The following is a 23,256-nucleotide window of genomic DNA, read 5'->3' on the forward strand; positions in this document are numbered from 1 at the left end:
AGTATTCAAAAGTCCAAGGGTGACAGTTGCAAGCTGTCCATAGCGAAACTACGTGGCATGTCGAGCATGTCACCCAAGGCTGACAGACACTGGATTCCCTTTGAATGACACAAATATGTTAGCCAACTGTTAAACGTGATAAGTTTGTCTGTATACTGTGACATCATACTTGGTGAGTGTAAGATGCTACACAAGGTCAGGGTCATACTGGCCTGGCCTACATGATCAGAGAGTTCCTCTATGTATCATGCCATGTGGTCCAGGGAGGAACGTCTGAGGTTTTACGCACCAGCATGGACAATGATGGAGCCATTTCTGTACTTGCTTTGGAGTGACCTGAGTGCATGTGTTATGTGCCGGATCCTGGCACCCGACAGACAGCTCAAAGTGACCATGTGTTTGACAATAAATGTCACCTATTACAAGTGTATTAGGTGTGTTGCTTAGCCCGAAGGGCAGTGACTGTGTGGCACACTGACATTGTGAACTTTGTGATATGTGGGTATTGTAGTGGGGTAGCAGTTGTTTGTGTGTCTGCTTTGGAGGTCTCTGCTGCTTAGGCAGAGTTTATTTAGAGCCTCCGAGTATGTTTATGTGTGATAATGTGGTTTGATTGCTGTCGCTATAGGTTTATGTGAGACTGATATGTGGTGTGTGTGGTTACCTTCACCACCTGATAGACTGTGCCAGTCATGGGTCGAGAGAGCTCAGCCTCCTGTTTGTCTATATAGTTGCATCTCTCACATATATCTGAGTTTGTTGGGAGGAGGAGGAGAAGGCTGTCTGTGTACATGAGGCAGTTGTGACATTGTGTCAAAATCACAATATTCACCAGCTGGACTGGAGAGTACACACAAAACCGACCCCTGGACATGCCAGGATATTATGATGACATACTCTGTAGACTGATCACAAAGGATCAGTAGGGTGTTAAGTGTGTAAAAGAGTATAACAGGGATTAGTGCTCAGGTTTGTCGGTGTTTTGTAAAGAGTAGCTGCGAAGTAGTCCAGACGGAATTATGACACCTCCTTCAGCTATGTCATAAATAGCAATGTACACTCATATATGTCCTGAGTCAGGGCCAACTGTACCTGACTGACAATGCCGACATCCTGTCAGACAGGCCCATATATACATACCTACCTCCCACTGACGAAAGTCCCTATCATCATGCCTGGAGATATCACATGTAGAATGGGTGAACAACTCCCCCCAAAGCCGAAAGCATGGCAGCAATTGGATTACATTGTTTCAATATATGTGTCATGAATGAACTACAGAACAAACAGACCCTGCACCTGAACAGTCTGTTGAGACTCACCCTCTCCACAGGATCTGGAACCATTGAATGTGTTACAGCAACATATGGCTCTCCCCACAAGTGTTGGTGCACAACACACCATGGGAAGTATAGTCCAGTAAGCCTATGATGTCTGATCTGCAAGGCCATGGAGTCCATCATGGTTGAAGTCATAAACAGAGCTATTGGAAGCTGACAAACACACAATCGTACCAACTGTGGTATGTTCATGTGCAGATCATGGTTCCCAAACATGCTAGACTGTTTGCAAGGCAGCCACCCAGGACATACATCACTGAACGGAGCTACACATGTCTCACATAGACTTTGAATAACCCTTTATCAACATCCCAGATACATGTCGTATCTACAAAACCAACAATCTGTGCATAAATATGTGTTGACATATGAAGGAATGTCAATTTGTCCACAGATAGATCACACAAGCTTAGAATTATGTGGTCCTGTTCAAGCTGTTGACACCTGCCGACCCACATGGCTCATTCCTGGGATTGCATAAAACAAAGTGTACACACATTACCATGTCCAGTCTGATGATGTCAGCATCCTACAAATTTAGCAGGAGAAAACAAATCACCCAGTAAAGCATCTAGCGCACCGTGTTGATGTGTGTCACTGTACTATCATAATCTAGTTAGGCAGGGGTTTGAATTCTGCAACTGCTGACTGTGGTGGGGCTGTGTGTATGTGTGTGTGATTTCCTTTGAGAGGAGTGCCCTTTTTGGAGACTGGGAAAACACATTACAAGAGGTACATTCCTCTTTGGAAAGCCTGATGATGTCAGCATCCTACAAATATAGCAGGAGAAAGTAAATCACACAGTCAAGGATGTAGCGCACTGTGTTAATGCGTATCTGTCTAGTATCATAAAAGAGTTAGGTAGGGGTTTACATCCTGCAATTGCCGACAGTTAGGGTGTATGTGTGGGATTTCCTTTGAGAGGATTGCCCTTTTTGGAGACCGGGAAAACACATTAAAAAAGGTCCATTCCTCTTTGGAAAGTCTAATGATGTCAGCATCCTACAAATATAGCAGGGGAAAACAAAGCACCCAGTAAAGCATATATCATGCCGTGTTGATGCGTAGCATTCTAGTATCATAACATAGCTAGGTAGAGGTTTGAATCTTACAAATGCTCGCAGTATGGGTGTGATTTCCTTTGAGAGGAGTGCCCTTTTTGGAGACTGGGAAAACACATTAAAAGAGGTACATTCCTCTTTGGAAAGTCTGATGATGTCAGCATCCTACAAATACAGCAGGGGAAAACAAAACACCCAGTAAAGCATATAGTGTGCCGTGTTAAAGCGTATCCCTCTAGTATCACAACATAGTTAGGTAAGGGTTTGAAACCTGCAATTGCTGAGTGTGTGACATTGTTGGTCAATGGGATGTGGGTTTTGCTTTTACTATAGTATGACATATCAGGATTGAAACAGTATGTGCATTGCACACATCAGGTACCTGTGTGGCAAATAAATATATGTGCATGTGACCTCAGTTAGTACATAGGTGTGAAGCCTACATACTACAAGAATACATTTGTTTCCTTTGACAGATTGTGCCGCTGCTTCTCAGATCATAGGTCACATATCTATGTATGTGACAAGGCCGGCCACTGTAGTGATCTGTGGCCAAGGCTATCTGTGCCACACACACCCATGACAGTTACTATAGAGTAGTGTGAGTGAGGGTACATGCCTGGGGTATATGTCAGACATGTTCATACACAACAACGACTGGCAATAATGGACAGTCATCATAGGTGTACAACAGCCTTGTGGATATGCATTCAGGCCCCTAATGTCTTATGTGAGGGACTCCACAATACTTCTGGATATGTGGATACCAAGGGACAGATGACATAACACATGGCTGTAGGTACACATTGGTACCCAACATACATGTTGGGGGCTACCACCTATGTGGTACTGTCAGGATTGTATGTATAGTAAATGTGGATGACTATGCCATAGTCGGCTTAGTGCAATAGAGCATGTGTCGGGCAACAGGTATCTGTCTGTATGATACCCTTGTGTACGATATGTGTCCCATCCAAAGAATGCATTGTAGGCCAATGCATGCATTTACAGATGTGGATGGACATATCCCTAGTGTGTTTGCATGTACCTAAGAAGCCTATATGCCAAACAGGTGTGGTCCCAGGAACGGGTGTCGGTCAATACCACTGGTTACTGTTATAGTATAGTACCGGAAGAATCCCACTGTTACTGAGTTCCCTACAACTGTGTGTCAGTTGTCAGGACATCATCTAATGATTGGTTATAGTCATGCTGTTGAGGTTGAGTATACTACCAGAATGCAAAACATTGACAGATATTAACAGTATCACCCACAGCATAGTGTCAACCCATGTCATACACACATGTGTACCCATGTTAGTACATATCAAGATGCATGCACTCGAGACTCTCTTCAGTATGGAGAATATCATATCTGTGCAGTAACAGAAACCTGGTTCAAGGCTCCCGAGAGCACCCCAGCACTAACAGGTTATACTTCATACCATGCTTTCCGGCCCCAAAACTCGGACCGAACCACAAAAGGAGATGGAGTATCCATATTTATCAAAGATACCCACACCTCCAGGTTAGTGGCACTGCACGAAGCATCGGAGACCATCCATGTGCAACTAACAGTGGGAAAACTGCCTTTCAGTTCATAGCCTGCTACAGACCACCCTCCCAAATACAGGAACCTCACTCAGCTTTCCTGAGAACACTGGAGAATATGAAGGTCTCTCCAAACACTATTATATTGGGTGACTTCAACTACCCAAACATCGATTGGGAAAACTACTCAAGCCCAAACACCCTCGCCCAACTGTTCCTAGAATTTATAAACTCAAATGCTATGGAACAACTGGTCACCACTCCCACAAGAGGGAAAAACATATTGGATCTGGTCATCACCAACATGGGGTTTCTATGTTCCACACCAGAAGTATACCCCTCATTGGTAAGATCAGACCATAAACAAATCTCACTGGACATCCATATTCCATCTCCACCCCTAGCCAAGGAAACCACGGTGAAGAACTTCTCAAAAGCAAACTTCACACTTCTCAAAACTGAGCTGGAATCCTTCAAAGCCCCCGGGTCAGTGGAAAATATGGCCCAAAATGCAGAATCCTTTACAAAATAATTCTATGGACACCTACAGGAATGAATGGAGCATGCTATCCCAAATAAAACCAAGACTCACTCCTCCAAAGGCAGGAGACCTTTCTGGTGGACCCTGGCCATAAATAAGCTATACAACAGAAGGATAAATCTACTACATGACAGAGCAAAATCCCAAAAAGGGAAGGCGTCACTGATCAGTACTAGCAAGAAACTACGATCCCTCATAAAATCATCTAAGGCCAGCTGCGAAAGAAAAATTGCACAAGACACTAAAGATAATCACAAGGCCTTCTTTAGTTATGTCAGAAACCTGGGAGGCAACTCCCAGATATGCTCTGAGTTAGTGCAAAATGACAAAAAATACACTGAACCCATAGAGATTGCCAACATCCTGGCAGAAAGGTTCAGTGCAAACTTCTCTCCCCCTTCCCCCCCAAAAGAGCAAATGTCTATCCCAACAGAGTGTAGCTTTCCTGAGATCACAGATGCACAGGTGAGAGCTGCCCTCTCCAAAGTGAAAAACACAGCATCAGTGGGACAAGACAGTGTCCCAGGCTACATCTTACATGAGCTCCAAGAAGAACTAAACCCTCATATAAAGTCACTGTTCAATCTCAGCCTTACTACAGGAAATGTACCCAAGGAATGGTGTACAGCAACAGTGGTCCCACTCCACAAAGGTGGTGCCACAACAGACCCCAGAAACTATCACCATATAAGCCTGACTAGCCTGGTCTGCAAAGCTATGGAGCATATCATCATAGAAGTCATAAACAAAGACATTGGGAACCTCCAGACACTGGATCCTACCCAATTCAGCTTTGTTAAGGGCAGATCTTGCCTCTTGAACCTGGTTGACTTCTTTGAAACAGTTACCAAAGCCATAGATGAAGGGAAGGTAGTCCACACAGCCTACCTGGACCTCGCAAAAGCCTTTGACACAATACCCCACTCGGGCATCATAAATAAGCTTACCAGCTTAAATATCAACCCCTACGTCACAAGATGGGTTGTAAACTGGCTCAGGGATAGAACCCACATGGCCAGAATAGCAGGTGCCATGTCAGACTCTAAACCAGTTACAAGTGGTGTCCCACAAGGCTCAGTCCTGGGACCTCTCTTGTTCGGTATATATTTCTCTGAGGTACAGGCTAACATGGGTGGACTATGGCTGACCAAGTTCACAGATGACTGCAAACTGGGTGCTATAATCGACTATCCGGCTGACACAAGCATCCTCCAAAAGTGTCTCACAGAGACAGATAACTGGTGCCAGAGCCATGGCCTAAAGCTAAATGCCAAAAAGTGCATAGTCATCCCCTTTGGGAAAAACAAAGTGCCCACAAATTACCACATAGGCAGTAATCCATTAAGTATGGAAGAAGTAATTAGGGACTTGGGGACCCAAGTAGATAGCAATCTTTCCTTTGACAATAACATTGCCAAAGTGGTTAGAAAGACCTTCTATATAGCCCACCTTATCATGAAAGAGTTCACATCTGGATCAAGAGAGGTCATTGTGCCCCTCTACTCATCACTTATCAGGCCCATAATTGAGTACAATGCCCCATTTGGGATGTACCTTACCTGACACCTTCAGCAACAGGAAAGACCCCAAAAGTATCTCACCAAGAGGATCAAGGGGCTCAAACAGATGCCCTATGCAGTTTGGCTAAAGAAACTCCAGCTCTACCCAGTTGCATACTGCCTACTCAGAGGCAATCTGTGTCTGACGTATAAAGCCAATCTGTGTCTGACGTATAAAGCCAACCCAGAATTAATGGACATGCTTCACCTCAGGAAATCCAAATCCCTTACAGCTACACGCTCCAGGGAGTTGAACCTCAGTAAATAGGACATGCTGGAGGGACAGATTCATATCCTAGAGGATCCCCTCACTCTGGAACAAACTCCCAATCCATGTTAGGCAGAGCCCCTCACTGACCCTCTTCAAGAGAAATCTTGATGAGTGGATGGAAGATCATAAGTTTACCCCTGGGATTTCTTCTGTGTCCCTGCTTGACAGAGGTACAGTAAACTAACCTTAAAAGTGCTACCTTCTGTGACCTACTATACAGAGGCACAGTCAACTAATCTAAAAGGGTGGCGAAAGCCAAACACACTCTGGCTAGGCTTATAAATGCGCTAGGGCAGATAGCCTAGTATCACCCTATGAACCTATGAAACTATATCTGTAGTAGAATGCATACTGGCCATCGAGAGATACTATGAGATGTTAACAATGTGTAAAACAGGGTATGTCACACGTTCCATGTGTCCACTATGCACGTACATGCAGACAGTGCGCACCCACCATGTTCACAGATGTACACCTGCGAATCTGTACTGCACACATCACACACGTACTGTCCACTCACTAACACATGCTGGCAACACTATACACTTCAGCCAAGTGGCACATGGCCAGACAATAAATACTCAGACCTAACACTGGTGTAAACAATGCTACATTGATAATCAGAGCTTTGATGCATCATGCCTGCTCAGATATACCTACAAGGATATCATTACACTTTCCTGTTGACAGCGTGCTAATATTGCTATACTGCTATAATGTCACCCTGTGCATCAGCACCATGTTAGCCTGTTCCTGCATCAATGTTACAGATGACAGGAGGTGGCACAGGTGTCATCACATGCTTAGAGTGTGTTGTTGGTTTGCCAGAGCCCGACACTGACCCATCCAATCGACATGTGTGTGTGTGTGTGTGTGTGTGTGTGTGTGTGTGTGTGTGTGTGTGTGTGTGTGTGTGTGTGTGAGGGACAACAGTATAGCATGCGCCAATGTTGATGTAATGTGTGTGTGTGTGTGTGTGTGTGTGTGTATGTGTGAGCCCTAGTTGTTTGGTTAATGTGTGTGTGTCTGCATGCACACAGCTCCACCATGTGGCTGCCATATACAGGAGGTTGTGGGACAGCCACAGACTGTACCTGCCAGGCTGTACTGATCACTGTCTCTGGCCATGGGCACAGTACCTGTGCCTGGCAGGGGTGCTACAGACAGTATCGGGTACCAACCCTGACTGGGTACTATCATCAGAGGCAGAGGTATGTCGAGTGGACCCATGTCCCTGCTGGGACTGGCCAGAGCCACATGCACATGGTCTACTAGGACGGTCAATCGACAGGCCAGCCCCAGCATTGCTGGGGCTGGCACTGCCACTATGGGAGTGGCTGTGATGAGTGGACTATCCGCAATGACTACCAGCTGTTGATGTTGCTGGCATGCGTCCGCGTCGATGTCTCACCCATCCTGCATGGTCCTGGCTCATGGAAGACACATTGTGGAGGGCATCTAATGTCTCCCCCCAACGTCTATCAATGACCTCGGTGTAATTCCAGATGGCACCGGCAAGGTTACGGATGCTGTCATTGATAGCGGTGTAATGGGCCCTCTGTGCCCTTATTCCCTGTCTGGTGTACTGTTCCATACGTGCCTGTGCCTGCATTACAGCCCAGAACATACTCGAGGTTGTAAGACCTGTGAGGGCATGTCTGCCAGGGGCAATACGACCAGAGGTGCTCCCCCGAGAACCCCTAGACATCCGCCTATGTGGTACTATTCCAGGAATACAGGTATGGCTGCTGTGAGGGGATGCAAGTGCCATGGGTACCACAGTATCCTGGTCAGTGCCAACTATATGCTGTCCCTCGGCGAAGGCCATTGGTGATGAGGGATGTATTGGCAGTATGAGTGTGCACATACATGGGGTTGAACACTGTGTACTGTTGACTGGTGGACCAACAACAGACCTTGTCATACCTGCCTGTGCCACAATACACGTCTCATCATCTCTACTATTTGTGGCCGTGACATCAGGTTCCCTGCTGCATTCAGCCACTCCAAACTCAGCACCTGTGAGACGAAGACAGGAAACACACTTTACAATCTGTACATGATGTTAGCACACATGCACACATGCACACATGCACACATGAACACTTGAACACATGCACACATGCACACATGAACACATGCACACATGCACACATGAACACATGCACACATGCACACATGCACACATGAACACATGCACACAAATGCACTCCTCACTACAGCAGATACACACACACAACAGCAATCCAACACATACTCAGTAGTGGGTGAAGGTGGGTGACAGTATCACAAGGCAAACAGTCACCTCACATGTGTCAGCATGCAGAATATGTGTTGCTCAAGACCATGCAGTGCGAGTGTAGATGGCCCTATTTAATGACAGTATACATGGCTTTGATGCATGTGTGTAGTTGTTCAGTGATTGGCTACACACACTGGAACACAATTTGTACATGGATACAACATTGCTGTGCAAGTATTATCAGCTCTGCAATGCCCTGAGCACCATCACTCACAGGTATACATACCATGGCTGCATGTGTTATCTGTGTGACACATAGATTTCCATGTCTGATTACAGTGTCTGTGTCCATGGCAGATAATACTGGGCACAGGTGTAGCACATGCATGCTATGTACACACACGGGATGAGAGGTGCATGTAGAAGTGAAGGAATCCAAACGCTAGACATGGCCATTGTACAGTGGTTAAGGTGAGTGTGGGACATATTGCAGATATGTCGGTGCCAGCCATGACATGGCATGCTACACGACTGCAACATTAAACACCACACATAACCAATGTGTGTCATGTGACCTATACACCCAATAGCATTCCAGGACATATATGTGTCACTTGTACAGATGGCGACTGCTATGCATATTGTGTATACTGGCAAATGTAAGCACACACACAACATGCAATGCATATTGTGTATAGGTGCATATGTTTGCACACACACAACATTGAGGTGCAAAGCAATGACTGCTATGTGTAGTACTGTGGTCACTGTAACTGGATGGGTGTAGTACCATGAGCCATCATCATCATCATGCATCATGTGGTCACTCACGGCTACTAATGTGTGACAGACCACCGCCTAGCATGCTGTACCTGAACTGCAGTGCTGTGGCTATGTTCACAATTACACAGCCACTTTGTACATGGTTGTGTGGGTGCCCAATAGGGAGCATTGCCTAACATGACTGTGTTATGTGTTGAAGAGTGTTGCACAGCCCCATGATAGGCCTCTACCCCTGAGGTTTATCATGTGTGTGTGGATGACATGTGGGATACTGAAGTGTGACCTTATAGCAGGTGTGTGGTAATGCCATATGTAGCATGTTGAGGTGTACTGCGTATGATAAATGTGTTATGTTGTGTACAGCTGTAGCAACTATGCCTATCCAATGTGCAGTACGGTGTTGCCACAACTGTGTCTGATGCTCTGTGCATTGCATGTCATTGAGGCAGCTACTGACATTACTGAACTGTGCAACGTCTTACAGCAAACATGCGCGGCATACATTATGCGTAGGTGTGTTACGTGTACATGGCCTACACCTCACCTATGACATGCACATTTCATTACCAACATTGCAGTTATACCACACTCACCAGCATGGATCGTCTGCCCTGCTGTCACACCAGAGGGACCTACGAGAATTTGAGAGAGTTCGTCAGTGGCCACAACTGTGGCATTGCTACTGTGGGTTTGCTAAACTACAGTAGAACAACATTCGACAGTCACAGGTGTACAGATAATATTCCAAATATCAGTATTGCACAACACTAGGCAGCACAACTGCTAAACACACAGTAGACATCTCACGTAGACATAATCTAACAATACAGGTAACTGTAGTCTAGAGATCGGGCATGTTACCTGCACGCTCCATGTGAACATGCTGGGTGGCTCCAGCCTCCATGATGACACATGTCTGTGGGAGTTGCTGTTGTTGTCGGGGAGCCACCACGCTTAGGAGCAACTCCTCCACTCTGGTGAGGGGGGGATGAATGGCCACCCCACCACCTGTGGCAAGCTGTTGTCTCTGGATATCAGACACGCCGCTGGACATGTCTAATTAAATCACTGCAGTGATGGCGTACCTGCTCATATGTCCGGTTATGCATGCCTATGTCATTTACCCAATGAACAAGATCTTGCCACAGTGCAGTCCGCTCATGCTAGTGCTGGCTGCTTCTGGAAAACAACAGTGTGTAGTGCTGCACCAGGCTTTGCTGGATCACCTCTTCCTCCTCTGCTGTGTAAGAAGGGTTACGTTGGTGGGCCATCAGGCTGAAAGAGAAATGAACAATATGTGTGAACGGGTCCTGTGGCACACTTTACACCCTTAACCACAGATATCACTTCACTGAAATATATACCATCCGTTTGTCTGTCAGAGGATACACACGTTCAATACCACATATTGGTTCTCAGGCCACAACTGACTAACAGGGCCTGGCACACACTCTATATCAAACCACTATACAACAGTACCCGGCACACTGTTTGTGACACAATGCACAACCTCGCCACAGGGGTATATATCATGCTAATGCACGAACAAAGATGTCATCCATTGCAATGAATGTTAAGTTCAGTTACAGTAGTACCAGCAAACCATCCTAGTCATTGATGTCATAGCCCTGCCTAACATGGGTACAGTTGTTAATATAGGTAGCATACTGCTGTAACAGAGTATATATGTTGCTAGATACACACATATACCCTGTAACACACATATGATTGCTGCCATGGTACAGGCATAATTACACATACATCAGACAAACATGCAACACACCACTGTATGCCAACACAGATGAGCTTTACCTGTGTACCATACAGTACTGTGTGTCACTACTTACAAACCCTTATGCCTGAGTTATGTCCTCTGTGCAGACTACAGGAAACACACAAGACAGTGTTTCCAAGCAATGTGAACACACACCATACTGTGCTGTTTAGGTCTACAGCTTCAGGTAGTACTACAGTTCATATGGGAGTTGGATTCACCAGCAGTACCACTCACTAAGCATACATGTATTGCTTTAGCCTACAATGGGACACCACAGTCATCAACAAGGAACTACGTCACATCATATGCCATACTACTATGTCTGCCTAACAATAACATACACATTTTTTGCTGGCCTGACAGCTAGGATAGACACTACCATGTCAGATACAACTTCACACTACACTATCACACCTTTACAGACCCTGCACACATTCAGCTTTACACTTATTCAATCTCACATTGCAGGTATTGCATTGAGTACATGTGTGAGTGCATAGTGCATAGGTAGGTGAGATGCTATTGGCCCTAGGGCCTACAGATGACAAGCCGTATGCTACCCTGGCCTTTGCCACACATGTACTTTGATTTCACTTGCCCCTGTCAACCAGAAGCACAGAGGGGATTCCTGGGGTGTATTACCAATCTCCCAAACAATAATCAGGGGTATTTATGACAACTGCTAATGAGGAGCCTAGTTGGCTATTGCTAGGTGGTCTATTCCAGAGTATGGCATATCTCTGAGACAGGAACCTATCCCTCCAGCATGTGTTGCTTAGTGAGCTGACGAGGTTTAGGGCCCTAGAGCATGTAGCCCGGAGGGATTGTGATATGTTGCCATGGTGGTTGTCACACAGCTATGGGTCTGACATACCTCTGTATGTCCAGCAGAGGTCACCTCTGTGTGGGCGGTATGCAATACAGTCTAGCTGTGGTTTTGTGAGTCAGTCTGCATAGGGCATCTGTTTGAGGCCAGTATTACCCTTTGTGAGGTATGTCTGTGGCCTTTCCACTTTGTGTAGTTGTCATATAAGGTACATACCACATGGGGCATTGTGAGGAGTAGAGGGGAACACTGACCTATATTTCCCTAGATGACACACCTGTTGTCATGACACATACCACATAGACAGATTACAAGTCTAGTGTGGCACTGTCTTTATCAAAGGGGAGGCTACTGTCCACCTGTGTCCCATGTTCCCTTATCACACCTTCAGTGTTAGGTAGATATCTACCTATGTGGTAGATAATGGGTACAGTGTTTTGGAAAGAAGGAATGGCACTGCAGTATCGGCACTTGTCTACAGTCCATGCCTTGGTCACCACACACCTGTTGCAGTACATATGACCCCATGTGGTTTATCTTGCTGAACGTACAGGGTTGCTTGTTTGCTCTCTCTCTCTCTCTCTCTCTATATATATATATATATATATATATATATATATATATATATATATATATATATATATATACACACATATCCATACACATAAATGTACACATCAATTGCTGTACATATAGATGTACATATAGGCACATGTACAGCCCACCTTTCATGGTGGGGATATCACTTATGCGACAGTTGTGGGATGTACAGTTATGTGATTATATTGCACAGTGTTGTGCAGAATGCATTTTGGTGTCCTCAGCCCATGTAGCTTTAGCAGGCCTCACTGGCTGTAACACAGCAGATCTGACAAATCAGTCCCACACTGTTTAACCACCACATGACATATATCAGCACTGCATGCTGTTTTCTATGCCTCACACTACGACCTACATAGATATATGCACATAACAACCTTCAACAACATATATGTGTCCACCCTTCACTAACAGTTTCAGTATATCCCTTGCCCTATGCACATATGCAGATACAGATAGATACGTACTGCTGCCACATATGGATAATTTACAGTGTGTAGAGTACTCTTCAGGAACATCTACTACACGCCGGCACATACATATGAGTTATATACCTTACCTTTGGTTTGCCTGCTCCGTCTGTTGTTACTGTTTTGTTTATGTTTTTATTTTTTTTGTTTTGTTTTTTTATTTTGGTTGTTTGTTTTGGGATTTCTCTGTCTGTTTCTGTTTCTGTCTCTGTTTCTGTCTCTTTTCTCTGTCTCTTTTCTATGTCTCTGTCTGTCTCTCTGTTTCTCTCTTGCTCTCGCTCTCTATCTCCCTGTTCCTGCAATGATATTATTGCATGTGTGGACAGCAGGTACAGCCTGCTTTTCTAGGTATCTGCACATGTGCATGTGACATCCTCTGCACCAATTACTGCCCACCATTCAGTAATTGCATGCAGCCTGCTATGTGGTGATTGCAGTACTCACTATGATTGCAGCCCACTGCTACAAAATGCTAGGTTAGGTAGGCATAGCCCTTTCAGCTTTCCAAGGTGGGGCCCATGCTTGTTTGCTCTGGACACCATTGTGTCAGTCAGAAGGTTGGTATATGTCTCTTATCTGAAGCTAGGGTTGTAGCCAGTGATATGCATGTTGTACTCAAACTTGAATGTAGCTGCTTCCAGTACACACTTCTCAGTGTAGACATGTACTCATCTCTCCAAATGCTAACACAGGATACATGGGAGTATGTACTTTCTTTCTGAATTAGACAATAAACTGCCATACAAATGTGGTTATTGCAATGTATTCCTGTGGCACATGCACTGTTTGTGTGCTGCTATATTGTAATTATTAAGTTACTCACTTCTGAACAGTTTGTGGTTTGTTTATGTTGACATTAGCACAGGCTGCTCAACACAACTGGACATATTTCAGTACTGAGTATGCCTACCTACACCCTTGTTTTTGCCTGAATACACAGGTATGTCGTACCTTTGGGTAGGGGTGCAGAACTGCAAAGAGCATTTTTTTATTATCGTGTGAGGTTTATCTTGCTGAACATACAGGGTTGCTGTGTACCTGTTAGTCTATCAAGGCAAGTAGTCTGTCTGCGTAGCTCCCACCTGTTGACATATCCAGATGGTAGCTAGAGGTTAGCCTATTATTCTTTGTCTGTGCACCACACCAGTCTTTTCAGCACTGGCACAATGGCATTGTCACAGTTGGTTGCTAACAGTACAGGGCTACATCCTGTGATATTTCTGTGTTGTACTCCTACATTAGGGCATGTTTGTGGAACTCTTTCCAAAGCTATTTGCAGAGTGTGTAACAGCAGGAATGCTGATATGCCTGTGTGTTTTTGCCTCTGCCAGGCCTCAGATACTCTCAGGTATATATTTGAACAGCCTCAATGAAAGGTACATATAAGTGAGATACACCTGCAATATATTACAGACATATTGCAGTTGGGACTTTCTTGGGAATCAGAGCATATGTATTACTACACCTTTTCTGATGTGCAAGCAGTGTCTACTCTCACCTATTGACATTATTCATTAAGTGTGATTCCCCGCTTTTCTGCCTAATGTTAGTACTTTTCAGAGTAATTCAGAGGGGCACAGCTAACATTTGTTTACAAATCAGGGACATTCCTGTAAAGCAGTCACAGTTTGGGAGTCTGGCCTCTGCCCTATTCAACTTTGCCAGTGTTTATCCTGGTCTGATACTGTGTGGTGTTTGTAAGGTGCTACTGTAACATTATTCCCTGCTAGAATGGCTGGTTCTCTTTTCACAGTCATGTCATGCAATTCCACAACAACTGCTGGTAAAGGCCAACAGAACAGGATTTGTGTTATGCCATTCCTAATTTCCATTTACATTCCCTCATTGTAATGCATGGTATATTTATTTCAGCACCAAGTTATTTGTAAATCTGCTGAGGCTTAGTGACAATTCATGCAGTCTATTGTGTCAATGGTCTGGGGTTCGAGACTAGCAGAGGTTTTTGTTTTGCTGCTCAGCAGAATAAGTGCTCTGACATAGTGACTAAGGCACTTTTAAGTAGTTGTAAGTGGGTTTGCACTGGTTTGTGCAACGCTTAGCTAAGCGCACACATGCACACACTCGCTTAAACCCGCTTACTACTGCTTAAAAGTGCTTACTCCCGCTAACCCCCATGCTAATTTCTTTTAAAGAAAAGAAAATGGGGAGATGGGAAAGTGGTGGAAAAGGGGGCACAAAGAGGGACAGACAGTAGGTAAACAAGCTCAGGATGTGCAGGACGGGTGTAGGGAAGGTCCATAGCTGCCCATTTCTTTACCAGCAACAGCTGTGCATATGCAATACATTTGGAGTGATATTTGAAACCTTCCACTCCTGGGAGAGGGGTGAGGACAACAAAGTCTGTTGTACTGCCAGTTATAATTATCAGTTTACATGTCCAGCAGACATGTGCGCGAAATAGGCAGCTATGTATGGGGCATAACTTTTTTTGTGGGTACAGATTGCCCTTTTTTTTTTTCAGGTGAGAGTGGAAAGTGAGGTAGAGGAAGTAGGTATGTTTGGGGAGGTAGGTTGGGGAGGTTAACAGACAAGACAAACAAGATGCATACAGGGGTGGTCTATGACACATGGGGTGGGTGAACACAATTGACGGGGACGGATGTTTGGAAATTGCAAGCCCATAAGCCCACAGATGGTAACAGTGGAACTGAGATCCCCACCCATAGGCAGTCACCACTGCACCTTCACAGCCCCGAGGGTGGCTGTGCTGGGGGCTGCGTAGGACAGGCAGGCTCACCCGTGAGACGCTCCACTCTCACCTCGAGCTGGCATAGAGGATCAGCGACTGAACGCTGGATCTCCCTACGCACCACAACCCAAACCCTTTGAAGGGTGACAGGTGGCCCTTCTCCACCCACGCTTGCAAGGGAGGATGAGCCCCATCCCCTGCAGCGCTTCCACCCAAAGGTGGCACAGGACCAAAGGAGGAGGGGAGCCTGGGCTGGGCACCAGACCTGCTGGTGCCAGGTCCACTCGCCAGCTGAGGAGGGGCAGGTGGGTCCGCTGGGACCGGCCTTCCCATACGCTCTGTGATTAGGTGTGTTTAATTACAACATAAACAACAGCATTCCAGATTAGTTGTAACAGCATGCAGTAATATTCCCATTAACCCAACACACCAAGGTTCCAACAGTTGAACAGGAAGCATAACACATGCATATATTGAACAACAGTGGATATTCCAACAGCATGCAGGGATGATTGGTAGCAACAGGCCACCATGATTGTGATGTTTGAACAGGGTACATGCATCAAAGTGAATGCAAATATTTATAGAACAATGGGACATATGTCCCAACAAATATTTGAGATTACACATACCCATTGAGGTGTGGAATTGCATAGTTTATGCACATACAGTAGGGTGTAGAAAGAAACCTCAATTAAGATCTTATAAGTACTTTTAGTCTACACTACATTCCTACTGACTGCAAGTGTATATCCCCTACATATATTATTACACTTGCCAACATGCATTAGGTTGTGTAATGGGTTTGGCTAGTTCAATGTATACCTGACCTATATCTGACATACTAACTGTCCATGATGCAGATGTTACTGCTACATATTTCTTTATTTAATTTATATTTCTTTATCTACATATTCGGATGTGTTCACATGACATTTTCAGTTCAATTTGTACAGTACCCTGCATTTCTTGTAGCACACTCACATTTCTGGGGAACAAATTAACAAGCTACTCATGTGCCAGATTTACTTATGCATGCCAGCCAGTAACTGACTGTTGAGGACTGTATATATGCTTCACAGCTACTTGCACTTCCATCACCCACTTTAGATGGGACTGCACAACTCTGGTTTGCCAGCACTTATTAAAACAGTACTATTTGTATAATGCAAGGGTACAACAATATTTCAAAGTAAGTGACACAGACACACTCCGGGTTTTATACCTTTATTAATTACATTACACACTTTTCCACAGGCTCGCTCCTTTATTTGATATAACAGTGCATATGGAAGACATATTCAAGACATATTATACCTTTATTAATAGGTTAGAACACTCTTTTTCAGGCTCCCTCACTTATTTGATATGACAGTACCTGCAGAGATATTATTCCGGACATATTTTACCTTTCTTAATGGGTTGCTACACTCTTTTTTTCTGGATCTCTGACTTTTTTATATGACAGCACATGCAGAGGACTTATTCATGGCATTTTATGGCTGTATTATTGGACTACAACACTTTCTTTCATGCTCTCTCCCCTATTTTATATAACAATACATGCAGAATAATCACTAACCTGCCTGGTGGTGCAGCCTTAGCAGCCTATTTGCATAGGCTTGCTGATTCGCAGCATGGTCAACTGCAGCTGTGAAGTAAATGAAGGGATATTGAGACATACCTATCCATTATACAGAATCAATTATCAATTCTTACATACTACATTCCATGGCTACCTACTCAGTTGTGGGGCATCTTGCATCCCACGGGCCTCCTGTACCCATTGGTTCAGGCGGTCCTGCTTCCGCCTCTTCAGGTCTGCATGGTGGTGACGGACCTGCTCACCAGTCCAAGGAATGCCTGTGGCACTGGTGAGGTCATGAGCTAACCGGTGCCTTGTACTCCATCCCTTGGAACTGGCCCTGCAGGAGTCTTGACTCATGATGGTGGACAAGGAGCCGAACCATGTATTTCGACTCCTCAATGCCCCAACGTTGCGCTCGGAAGTGTGTACACTCTCCAGCACCAGCCATTCTAACTGCAGATGTGAGCTACAATCAGTTATGGCAAGTATTCCCGCCTATGGGGCTTATATATGCCGCATTTCCTGCACTTTTTGTGATTGACCATTTTGGAAATTCTCTGCTGACTGCAGACCTGCTTAGTAATGGTTAATCTACCATTTCTAAGTATATGTATGTTAACAGTGGCTGTTTCTCCTAAGCTGTCATGGCTTAGTGGTTCAGTACTTTGATTATGGTGCACAGAGTCCTGTGTTCGAACCTTGTCATTCATTTTATTTTAATACTGTACAGACAGGCTAGGGGGTGTGGCTGTGTTTAAGCAACTTTGCTCTACGTTGCTCCACGTTGTCCTATGGTGACCTGGCTGGTGTGGCGCGCACATCCATGCAAACAGATTGAGCTGGTTAAAGTGCTATTTAACTATGGGCAACTCTATTGCACTGGGTAAAGCACTATTTAACTCTGGGCAACTCTATTGCGCTGGGTGTAGCACTATTTAACTCTGGGCAACTCTATTGCGCTGGATAAAGCGCTGCTTAACTGCGGGCAATTATATATCAGGATCCTTTAAAAATATATATTTTCTTCACTGATACATAAGCCATTTCACTGCTTTTTACTAATATTTTAATGATATATGTCAGGTATTATTTCATATACTGATTTAAAACATAAATAAGAAGGGGAGTGGAGAGACTCGAACCGTGAATGCCTCCTCTTTGTGCGAATGCTCTACCATTATACTATTGCCATTTGGTGTGATTTGCATATACATTTTTTCTTATGCTCTTCCATGTCTGAATTGCTAACTGCAGCTAAGCAATGGGCACACCCGCACACACACATGCAAATACGGGCAGCTATTTCGGGAATTTAAAAAAAATAAAATTAATGTTTTACTTTTTATAACTGTGATGGGGGTTTATAATGTCAGGGAGTGTTGTGTTGAGTGCAAGAACATTTGAGCAGACTCGCTCTTGTGTGTTTTCATTTTAATTTTTGAACCCTTGCAGGGGCGTGGACATTTAGACTGCTCGGCAGTTGGACATGGCCCCTGCTTTCCTACACGGTCCGTGTAAGACTTATGGTTGAGTCAGCATGCCCTCATGAATATTCATGGCATGCTGATGTCATACCATTCAACTGCAGCCTCCGAGTAAGACTTATTAAGTCTTACATGGAGGATTCGTGAATCCGGAGGTATGTTTATAATGTCGTAGTATATGTAGGACTTATTGTTTAATGAGCTACTTACTTTTTAATCAAAGTTTCTTTGATTTACTTAATTTCAAGAGAAAAAAAGGCTTTTTGTTTAATTTGTGGTTTGCATAGTGCACCCACAAGGTATCTGTTGAAAGTATTTTTTCTTTTTAGCTTAACTTCTTGCTGACTCACTTTTTAGTGTTCTAAAGAAGATTTTATGCATATCTCAAGCCTCTGTGTGTGCCTGCAGCTCTCCATTTTTGTGAGGAACCATTCATGAATAAAACAGGGAAGTGAAATGTGACCTTTGAACTTTTAATACCAGGATCCTTGCAGAATATTAAATGGAAAGCAAAATCAGGCATTTCATAGACTTTACAGTAGAAAAGTTTTTTTTTTCTTGTTTTTTTTTTTTTTTTAAGGAAAAACAATTCTATGTAAAGCATCTATTTATAGCACGTTCAAGAGTTTGGTAAGTTATCCTGATATATGTGTGTTGCTTGGTTAAATGAGCTGGAAAATAGATTTAGAATGCTGCACAAGTACTTTTTTCTATAGGACAATTACTGCTTGTTGTAAACCTCTGTTATTGTAAAAGTGAAGCAAAATATGTTAATATTGAAAGATATAAATTTTATTTAGTGTTTGAGCTATTTAAGCAAATAATATATTCTTTAATTAAGCTGAATAGTTATATACTTAATCTCAGTTAATATACTTGAAGTAGTAGCAAAATAGAGTTTGAATGGGACATGGTCTGGCTAGCAAGTGGATTATTTGGGAAGCTAAACAAGCCTGGTTATAAATGTTTTCATTACTACTGTTCTTACATTAACATTTTTTTGTCCATAACAAGTACTATTATATATAGTTCAAGGATAAGCATAACAGAACAATATAATGCAGTTTTAGTGCAAAACATCTTGAGTAATGACAATGTATAAATGTCTCTTATTAATAGATAATGGTTTAAACACCCCTTTAAAGAGAAGTAGTCTAAATAAATATTTTTACCTGCACAAAGCTGATATATATATTTTCTACAAGAGACCCACCTATTGTCAGAAGATTTAAATATTGTTTAAAAATTATTCAGTCTTAGCTCTTAGTTTAAATATAAAAGAAGAGGTATTATGATACTATGGAAAAACACATTAGGCTCACCCAAGATTGTGCATTCTTACTCAGATAAAAATGGTATGCTGGGATTAGTGCTAGTAAAAAATGAGGAAAAGATACAATACTTTAAGAACACATGCTGTTTACCAAGTTTAGGTATAAAAACTGTTGTGAGTTACTTGGATATCATGAAATTACACTCCAGAGGTGAGATGTTGATAGTAGTTGACTTTAATTTCATATTATCTAATAATGAAACCACAAATACGAAAACAATCTATCACTAGTAGCAAAACATTTAATAAACTATATTAATACAATGAACTTGAAAGATATTTATTGGATTAAAATTAGCTTTTTCCCTGAATTTCACACACTATTCCTACTGATATGGCACTCAGACAAATATAGATAACATTTTAGTATCTAGTACAATATATTCTAAGACAAATGAAGCCTTGATTGTTGCTTCTCCTTTATCCAATCACAATGCCATCACATTTAAAATAACTTTAAGCCAAAACACCTTAAACTCTTGTCTTAGAATACCAGCATATATAACTAAAATAAAAGACCTTTAAGATTGGTTCTTACAAGAAATTAATCAATTCTTATTACTAAATAATAAGGTCAAAGAAATTATTCTTAGGGATACATTAAAGGTTGCATTATTTGGTAAAGTTAAAAACTGGGATGTATGTAAAAGGAAAGATTAAGACAGGGAACTAACAGCTCTTCAAGCAGAAATTGATAAATTAAAATTAAATCTAAAACCAAAGGACAAAGAAGCAAATACTAAGATAAAAAACATAAACAAAAATACCAGGATATTCTTCAACATAAGATATCAATAATCTAGAAAAAAAATCAAATTGCAATCATATTCAATAAACCCTAAAAGTTTACATAAAATAGCAATCAGTTCGAAGAACATGAACAAAGTAAATCATATTAAAGAAATAGCATATAAAAAAAGAATAAAACATTAAAAGTAATAGGCTTAACATTTTTAAAACACTTTAAAAAAATAAATAAAACACAAGAAATCATAAGTAATAGTGATATTTTAGCTAGATTTCTAAGAAACAGCATTCATCATAAACTGTCAAAAGAATATAAAAGTAAGTTGGATAAACCCTTCACTTTTAAATAGTTAAACAATGAAATAAATAAAATAAAAAACAAATAAAACACCAGCCCCGGGATTCATGAAGCTCGGCGCAAGGCCGGCGTAAGGGCTGCGCCGGCGGTGCAGTGAATAGCCGGCGTAGTAGCGCCATATGCATATTAATGAGAGTGCACCGCAACCACAGACTCGTGCATAGTGTACGTGAGCGAGCCCAAGTAGGATGCGTCCGGAGGCGTGGCTAAGCCGGCATGCGGTGAGCAACCTAATGTGCTGACTGCCACGGTCCGCCCATAATAGTAATGGCAGCAGCCAGGGCCCGTGCAGAATGAAACACACGTAGAGTATGCAACATAGTACCCGTCCCAACTAAATGGAGAAGCAAATACAACCCACGAAGGCTTAAGTGTACCCGTCCAAGGAGCAAAGGATACGCATGAGACCGCGTTTGTTCCACAATGCACCGTCAGTGGTTATACTCAGAGAAGGTGTACAGCAGCATGTCAGCGCGCCGCACCGACATAGGAGTAGCGACTAAGGTCACCACCTGTCCCACTGCGAGGGCAGTCCCTCTATGGGCAGTTGTGTCCCGGAAAAGAATATTAAAAATGGCAAATGTGCTAAGATTGTAGGACATAATGATATCCCGTAGTTAATGTAATGGTAGCATGAATTGGTTATTTCTGTAACTGAAATACCTAAATGACACAAGAAACAGAATAAGCAACCAAACTGCCACAACAATAAGCTTTTATTTAGGCAAACAAGTGACGTTCTATGCTATATAGTGACCGTGTGTATATGTCGGTCTGTAAACTCAGATGTGAGTCCCGGAAATATCCCACCTTGGCAACTGGAAAAGGTGGCAACCCCAGTAGCGACATGGGCATGGTCACCAGGGTTACCAGCTGTCCCAATGTGCCGTGGACAGTCCCTCATTGGACAGTTGTGTCCCTGCAAAATTCAAAAAAATGGAAAATGACCTGAGATTCCCTGCCAAAAATATTCCCGCAATATACATGTAATAGTAGCATAAAACATATAATTTGTATATGAAACACATACATGGCATAAGAAACTGAATAAGGAACCCAAATGCTAACAGAATAAGCGTATATTATGGCAAACAAGTAAAGTCCTGTCAACTCCACTTACTGTGGGTATGTGTTGTCCTGCAAAATCCGATGTTCCCACAAAACATGTCCCACTATGGTCATTGGAAAAGGTGCCAACCATAATGGTCACAAGCAGTAGTGACAGTACATAGCCGGGTAGCTGTGTTGGCATAACAACAGGAAGGAACCAAGATACCTTAAACACAGGCAAACATGTGCATAGCAGCATATCCCACACCCAGCAACGTCTCTGTCACATACACTGGATGGCGTATGTTGAAGTGTAATATCCAGAAGCAGAACCCATGCATTCAGATGTAATACACAATAGCCTCATTGTAGCATGTAAGTCCCACCCATGTACACCTGTGCACCCAAACCTGCTAGCATCCGTGTGCAGCTATACACCTACACACAATGTGCATACCTGAAATGTGGTAAGATGTTTGTGTTAGGCAGTGCCACGCTGGCAAATCATTACCCACATGTCACCAACTCACCTCAGGTACAGATATGGAAATGGCTGCATGTGAATGTGTCTGCAGAATGTGTACATCCCGCATGTGGTATGTACCCGTCCAAACCATATAGGTTTGCATACGACACGGTGCACATAACTGTACACATGTGGACAAGTCGGGTTGTTGAACCACCGCATCGATGATTAGCTATGCAGAGAAGTCGAACACATATAGCGGAACACGTGCCTACCAAACAGGACGTCCTAACAGGGTGCTACAGGCAAAGAAGGGGAAGGTGGGACATTACATGTGGAGAGTAGCATTGCCGGACGGCCAAATACACACGGTCAAGGTAAAGGACGGAACAACATGCATATGGCGGATGGATGTTGTTCAAAAATATATATAGAAACACATATGAAGTGCCAGTTTAGACTCGAAATACTATATAATGCATTGAATTGTACCGCAAAA

Source organism: Protopterus annectens, chromosome 1.part2, assembly GCF_019279795.1.
Source record: "Protopterus annectens isolate FY-2018-M chromosome 1.part2, PAN1.0, whole genome shotgun sequence".
NCBI classification, from domain to species: Eukaryota; Metazoa; Chordata; order Ceratodontiformes; family Protopteridae; genus Protopterus; species Protopterus annectens.